Raw genomic sequence first — 7,500 nt, forward strand, 5'->3', positions numbered from 1 at the left:
GGCTCACCTTCCCCGGCCGCAGCGAGGGACTGCCTCCCGGTCGACTGGATCGGGCCCCTGGAAGTCTGGAAAAAGAAGAATGGAACCTGACGCCTCCGAGGAGGGGGCGCCCAGGGAAGGAGGGAGATCCGGGTTGACCTGCTGACCGGACGGGAAAGAGGCCACCGGGCGTCCCCCCCCTTAAAACCTAGGGGTTGACCTGGTGGCCGGAAAGCGAACCGGCCAGCAGGTGAACCCTTTCGATTCCACGGGTTGACCTGGTGCCCGGGAAGCGAACCGGCCAGCAGGTGAACCCGTTCGATTCCACGGGTTGACCTGGTGCCCGGGAAGCGAACCGGCCAGCAGGTGAACCCGTTCGATTCCACGGGTTGACCTGGTGCCCGGGAAGCGAACCGGCCAGCAGGTGAACCCGTTCGATTCCACGGGTTGACCTGGTGCCCGGGAGGGGACTCTGAAAATTTTTCAGCCCTTTCGACTCGGGGTTGACCTGGTGGCCGAGAGGGGACTCGCACGGCAGGCAAGCCGCCCTGGGCTCACCCTCCCCGGCCGCAGCGAGGGACTGCCACCCGGCCGACTGGATCGGGCCCCTGGAAGTCTGGAAAAAAGAATGGAACCTGACGCCTCCGAGGAGGGGGCGCCCAGGGAAGGAGGGAGATCCGGGTTGACCTGCTGACCGGACGGGAAAGAGGCCACCGGGCGTCCCCCCCCTTAAAACCTAGGGGTTGACCTGGTGGCCGGAAAGCGAACCGGCCAGCAGGTGAACCCGTTCGATTCCACGGGTTGACCTGGTGCCCGGGAAGCGAACCGGCCAGCAGGTGAACCCGTTCGATTCCACGGGTTGACCTGGTGCCCGGGAAGCGAACCGGCCAGCAGGTGAACCCGTTCGATTCCACGGGTTGACCTGGTGCCCGGGAGGGGACTCTGAAAATTTTTCAGCCCTTTCGACTCGGGGTTGACCTGGTGGCCGAGAGGGGACTCGCACGGCAGGCAAGCCGCCCTGGGCTCACCCTCCCCGGCCGCAGCGAGGGACTGCCTCCCGGTCGACTGGATCGGGCCCCTGGAAGTCTGGAAAAAAGAATGGAACCTGACGCCTCCGAGGAGGGGGCGCCCAGGGAAGGAGGGAGATCCGGGTTGACCTGCTGACCGGACGGGAAAGAGGCCACCGGGCGTCCCCCCCCCCTTAAAACCTAGGGGTTGACCTGGTGGCCGGAAAGCGAACCGGCCAGCAGGTGAACCCGTTCGATTCCACGGGTTGACCTGGTGCCCGGGAAGCGAACCGGCCAGCAGGTGAACCCGTTCGATTCCACGGGTTGACCTGGTGCCCGGGAAGCGAACCGGCCAGCAGGTGAACCCGTTCGATTCCACGGGTTGACCTGGTGCCCGGGAAGCGAACCGGCCAGCAGGTGAACCCGTTCGATTCCACGGGTTGACCTGGTGCCCGGGAGGGGACTCTGAAAATTTTTCAGCCCTTTCGACTCGGGGTTGACCTGGTGGCCGAGAGGGGACTCGCACGGCAGGCAAGCCGCCCTGGGCTCACCCTCCCCGGCCGCAGCGAGGGACTGCCACCCGGCCGACTGGATCGGGCCCCTGGAAGTCTGGAAAAAAGAATGGAACCTGACGCCTCCGAGGAGGGGGCACCCAGGGAAGGAGGGAGATCCGGGTTGACCTGCTGACCGGACGGGAAAGAGGCCACCGGGCGTCCCCCCCCCCTTAAAACCTAGGGGTTGACCTGGTGGCCGGAAAGCGAACCGGCCAGCCGGTGAACCCGTCCGATTCCACGGGTTGACCTGGTGGCCGGGAAGCGAACCGGCCAGCAGGTGAACCCGTTCGATTCCACGGGTTGACCTGGTGCCCGGGAGGGGACTCTGAAAATTTTTCAGCCCTTTCGACTCGGGGTTGACCTGGTGGCCGAGAGGGGACTCGCACGGCAGGCAAGCCGCCCTGGGCTCACCCTCCCCGGCCGCAGCGAGGGACTGCCACCCGGCCGACTGGATCGGGCCCCTGGAAGTCTGGAAAAAAGAATGGAACCTGACGCCTCCGAGGAGGGGGCGCCCAGGGAAGGAGGGAGATCCGGGTTGACCTGGTGACCGGACGGGAAAGAGGCCACCGGGCGTCCCCCCCTTAAAACCTAGGGGTTGACCTGGTGGCCGGAAAGCGAACCGGCCAGCCGGTGAACCCGTCCGATTCCACGGGTTGACCTGGTGGCCGGGAAGCGAACCGGCCAGCAGGTGAACCCGTTCGATTCCACGGGTTGACCTGGTGCCCGGGAGGGGACTCTGAAAATTTTTCAGCCCTTTCGACTCGCGGTTGACCTGGTGGCCGAGAGGGGACTCGCACGGCAGGCAAGCCGCCCTGGGCTGACCCTCCCCGGCCGCAGCGAGGGACTGCCTCCCGGCCGACAGGATCGGGCCCCTGGAAGTCTGGGGGGGGGGGGGAATCGCCCCACGCCTCCGAGGAGGGCTGCCCGGGCGGGCCTGGCCCCGGAGCTCGAAAAAAAAAAAAAGGATCGGGCCCACTAGAGACATGGACCAGGCCGCCCTGGGCTCACCCTCCCCGGCCGCAGCGAGGGACTGCCTCCCGGCCGACTGGATCGGGCCCCTGGAAGTCTGGGGGGGGGGGGGGGAAATGGAACCTGACGCCTCCGAGGAGGGGACGCCCAGGGAAGGAGGGAGATCCGGGTTGACCTGGTGACCGGACGGGAAAGAGGCCACCGGGCGTGCCCCCGTTAAAACCCCTAGGGGTTGACCTGGTGGCCGGAAAGCAAACCGGCCACTGGGTAGGCCGGTCGGCAACCTAGGGGTTGACCTGGTGGCCGGGAAGCGAACCGGCCAGCAGGTGAACCCGTCCGATTCCACGGGTTGACCTGGTGCCCGGGAGGGGACTCTGAAAATTTTTCAGCCCTTTCGACTCGGGGTTGACCTGGTGGCCGAGAGGGGCCTCGCACGGCAGGCAAGCCGCCCTGGGCTCACCCTCCCCGGCCGCAGCGAGGGACTGCCCCTCCCCACCCCCCGGCTGACAGGATCGGGCGCACTGGAAGTCCGGGACAGTATTTTCCCCGACGCCGGGGAGGGCGGGCGGAGGGGCTCTGGCGGCCAGCCCGGGCCCCGGAGCTCGAAAAGGAAAAAAGGACCGGGCCCGCGAGAGACGGGGGCCCTGCCGCAGGGGGGGGGGCAGTCCGACCGGGGCTCACCGTGCGGCAGGCCCGGGCGTCGGCAGGGGAAAGCGGGCGAGGAGGCGCGGGGCCGGGTGCCTACGGCCATACCGGACCGAACGCCCCCGATCCCGTCCGATCTCGGAAGGTAAACCGTCCCGGGCCTGGCTAGTACTTGGATGGGTGACCGCCTGGGAATCCCAGGTGCCGTAGGCAGCTTTTCCCGGTCCGAGTCAGCTCTCTCTCCTTTTCTGGGGGGGAAGGAGAGGGGGGGACGGGCCGGAAAGCCCCTCGTCGCTCCTGCCGAGTCGGAGGTCGCGGCCGCAGGTCACGGGTCTGGGCGCCTGGGGTCCGGCTCCCCACCCACCCGGCTTCCTCCGCGGAGGACCCCCCCCGGGGCCACCGAAGCCGCTGGGGGAGACGCCGGGCATGGGGCGGACTGGCCCGGACCCTCCCGGCCGCCGGCCCGCAGGTCCGCCCCGAATCCCCCCCCGCGGCCACCCAGGCCAGGCCTGGCCAGGCGGGACGGACGGCGGGTGTCCAGCGCCCAGCGGCTTCCTCCAGCGGGGACCCACGGACCCCAAAGCCGCAGGGGGAGGCCCCGGGCCTGGGACGGACTCGCTCGGACCCCCTGCGCCCGGCCGCCGGCCCGCGGGACCGCCCCGAATCCCCCCGCGGCCACCCAGGCCAGGCCTGGCCAGGCGGGACGGACGGCGGGTGTCCAGCGCCCAGCGGCTTCCTCCAGCGGGGACCCACGGACCCCAAAGCCGCAGGGGGAGACCCCAGGCCCGGGACCGACTCGCTCGGACCCCCCGCCTCCCCTGCGCCCGGCCGCCGGCCCGCGGGACCGCCCCGAATCCCCCCGCGGCCACCCAGGCCAGGCCTGGCCAGGCGGGACGGACGGCGGGTGTCCAGCTCCCAGTGGCTTCCGCCAGCGGGGACCCACGGACCCCAAAGCCGCAGGGGGAGGCCCCGGGCCCGGGACGGACTCGCTCGGACCCCCCGCCTCCCCTGCGCCCGGCCCCCGGCCCGCGGGACCGCCCCGAATCCCCCCGCGGCCATCCAGGCCAGGCCTGGCCTGGCGGGCCGGTGTGCAGCTCCCCCGGGCTTCCTCCCCCGACGACCCGCGCCCCCCTGAGCCGCAGGCGGAGACCCCGGCCCCGGGGCGGACCGGCCCGGGCTCGCCCGAGCCCCCTGCGCCCGGCCCGCAGGACCGCCCCCCCGAATCCCCCGGGAGAGGCCCGGCCTGCACGCCACTGACGACCCGCGGCCCCCAAAGTCGCAGGAGGCGCCCCCCCCCCCCCGGTTAGCCCCGTCTCGCTCCGCGCCCCCCGCCCCTCGCTGCCGGGACCGGGCGCCGCCCCAGAGTCAGCCGCAGCCGGCCGGCCTGAGAGCTGCCCTCCTGTGGACGACGGTGAGTTTACCTTGATACTAACCGGCCGTCAGCCAGGTCAACCCCATTGCTAGACTGGGGTGGACCTGGTGGCCGAGTGGGGACTTGGAACATTTGACAGCTGCTTCCCGGGGCTTGACCGGTTGTCCTGAACGCCCCCCACCCCCACCCCCAGCCCCCGGCTCCTGCTCCCCTCTCCCCAGCCTCGGTGCTCCGCTCCCTGCCTCGGAGGCTGCCTCTCTGCGGCGCCTGCATCGCCTCCGAGGACGCGCACCCTCCGGAGGCTGGACGTAAACCCACCACTGCCGCCGACCCGGCTCTCCGAGGGACGACTGTGAGGCCCCCCACCCCACCCCACCCCCGGACCGCCCTGGGGACGACTGCTAAGCCTCCCCCACCGGACCGCCCGGGGGAAGACTGCGACGCCTCCCGCCAGGCCCCCACCCAGCCTGGGGGAAGACTGCTAAGCCTCCCCCCCACACACACACACACACACTGTCGGGGGATGACGATTAAGCCTCTCCCGGACTGCCCGGGGGAAGACTATTAAGCCTCCCCTGGAACCACTATTAAGCCTGCCCCCGGAGTCCTCGGGGGATGACTGCTAAGCCTCCCCCACCGGACCACCCGGGGCAAGACTGCTAAGCCTCCCTCCCACACACACACACACTGTCAGGGGAGGACTATTAAGCTTTCCCGCTGGAGCGCCCGGGGCGGACGACTGTTAAGCCTGCCCCCGGAGTCCTCGGGGGAGGACTATTAAGCTTTCCCCCCTGGAGCGCCCGGGGGGGGGGGGGGGGGGGACGACTATTAAGCCTGGCCCCCGGAGTCCTCGGGGGACGACTATTAAGCCTCCCCCGGACCTGCTCCCTCTCGACTATTAAGCCCCCCCTCTGCGGTCCTCAGCACCACTGCCGCGCTGCCCTGGGAGTGGGGTGACATCCGGTCCGGAAAGCAAACCGGCCACCAGGTCAACCCGTCGAATCCAATGGGTTGACCTGGTGGCCGGAAAGCAAACCGGTCGCCAGGTCAACCCGTCGAATCCAATGGGTTGACCTGGTGGCCGGAAAGCAAACCGGCCGCCAGGTCAACCCAGTAGATTCAGCGGGTTGACCTGGTGGCCGAACGGGGACTTTGAAAATTTGACAGCCGCTTCCCGGGGGTTGACCTGTTGTCCCGGTGGGGACTTTGAACATTTGACAGCCGCCTCCCAGGGCTTGACCTGTTGTCCCGGTGGGGACTTTGAACATTTGACAGCCGCCTCCCAGGGCTTGACCTGTTGTCCCGGGGGGGACTTTGAACATTTTACAGCCGCTTCCCGGGGCTTGACCTGGTGGCCGAGTGGGGACTTTGAACATTTGACAGCCGCTTCCCGGGGGTTGACCTGTTGTCCTGAACGCCCCCCACCTCCCCCCCCCCGGCTCCTGCTCCCCACTCCCCAGCCTCGGTGCTCCGCTCCCTGCCTCGGAGGCTGCCTCTCTGCGGCGGCTGCATCGCGTCCGAGGACGCTCACCCTCCGGAGGCTGGATGTAAAGCCTGACACCCGCCACCGCCGCCGACACGGCTCTCGGAGGGACGACTCTGAGGCCTCCCCCCACCCCCGGACCGCCCTGGGGACGACTGCTAAGCCTCCCCCCCGCCCACACCCACACCCACACTGTCGGGGGATGACTCTTAAGCCTCTCCCGGACTGCCTGGGGAACGACTATTAAGCCTGCCCCCCCCCGGAGCACTCGGGGGACGACTATTAAGCCTCCCGCGGACTGCCCGGGGGATGACTATTAAGCCTCCCCTGGAAGGACTATTAAGCCTCCCCCGGACTGGCCGGGGGACGCCTATTAAGCCTATCCTCGGGGGAGGACTATTAAGCTTTTCCCCCTGGAGCGCCCGGGGGGACGACGATTAAGCCTGGCCCCCGGAGTACCCGGGGGACGACTATTAAGCCTCCCCCGGACTGGCCGGGGGACGACTATTAAGCCTCCCCCGGACCTGCTCCCTCTCGACTATTAAGCCCCCCTCTGTGGTCCTCAAGACCACTGCCGTGCTGCCCTGGGAGTGGGGTGACACCCGGGCCGGAAAGCAAACCGGCCACCAGGTCAACCCGTCGAATCCAATGGGTTGACCTGGTGGCCGGAAAGCAAACCGGTCGCCAGGTCAACCCGTCGAATCCAATGGGTTGACCTGGTGGCCGGAAAGCAAACCGGCCGCCAGGTCAACCCAGTAGATTCAGCGGGTTGACCTGGTGGCCGAACGGGGACTTTGAAAATTTGACAGCCGCTTCCCGGGGGTTGACCTGTTGTCCCGGTGGGGACTTTGAACATTTGACAGCCGCCTCCCAGGGCTTGACCTGTTGTCCCGGTGGGGACTTTGAACATTTGACAGCCGCCTCCCAGGGCTTGACCTGTTGTCCCGGGGGGGACTTTGAACATTTTACAGCCGCTTCCCGGGGCTTGACCTGGTGGCCGAGTGGGGACTTTGAACATTTGACAGCCGCTTCCCGGGGGTTGACCTGTTGTCCTGAACGCCCCCCACCTCCCCCCCCCCGGCTCCTGCTCCCCACTCCCCAGCCTCGGTGCTCCGCTCCCTGCCTCGGAGGCTGCCTCTCTGCGGCGGCTGCATCGCGTCCGAGGACGCTCACCCTCCGGAGGCTGGATGTAAAGCCTGACACCCGCCACCGCCGCCGACACGGCTCTCGGAGGGACGACTCTGAGGCCTCCCCCCACCCCCGGACCGCCCTGGGGACGACTGCTAAGCCTCCCCCCCGCCCACACCCACACCCACACTGTCGGGGGATGACTCTTAAGCCTCTCCCGGACTGCCTGGGGAACGACTATTAAGCCTGCCCCCCCCGGAGCACTCGGGGGACGACTATTAAGCCTCCCGCGGACTGCCCGGGGGATGACTATTAAGCCTCCCCTGGAAGGACTATTAAGCCTCCCCCGGACTGGCCGGGGGA

At 68.8% G+C, this 7,500-nt stretch overlaps 1 non-coding gene across 1 annotated transcript; it reads left to right on the forward strand.

The window, feature by feature from the left end:
- The first annotated feature begins 3,248 nt into the window (after window positions 1-3,248).
- Window positions 3,249-3,367, forward strand: LOC135978843 (5S ribosomal RNA). The gene has a single exon (XR_010596202.1). It is a non-coding gene; the product is annotated as a 5S ribosomal RNA (ribosomal RNA).
- Window positions 3,368-7,500: the final 4,133 nt, after the last annotated feature.

The sequence above is a fragment of the Chrysemys picta genome, unplaced genomic scaffold (genome assembly GCF_011386835.1).
Source record: "Chrysemys picta bellii isolate R12L10 unplaced genomic scaffold, ASM1138683v2 scaf476, whole genome shotgun sequence".
NCBI lineage: Eukaryota > Metazoa > Chordata > Testudines > Emydidae > Chrysemys > Chrysemys picta.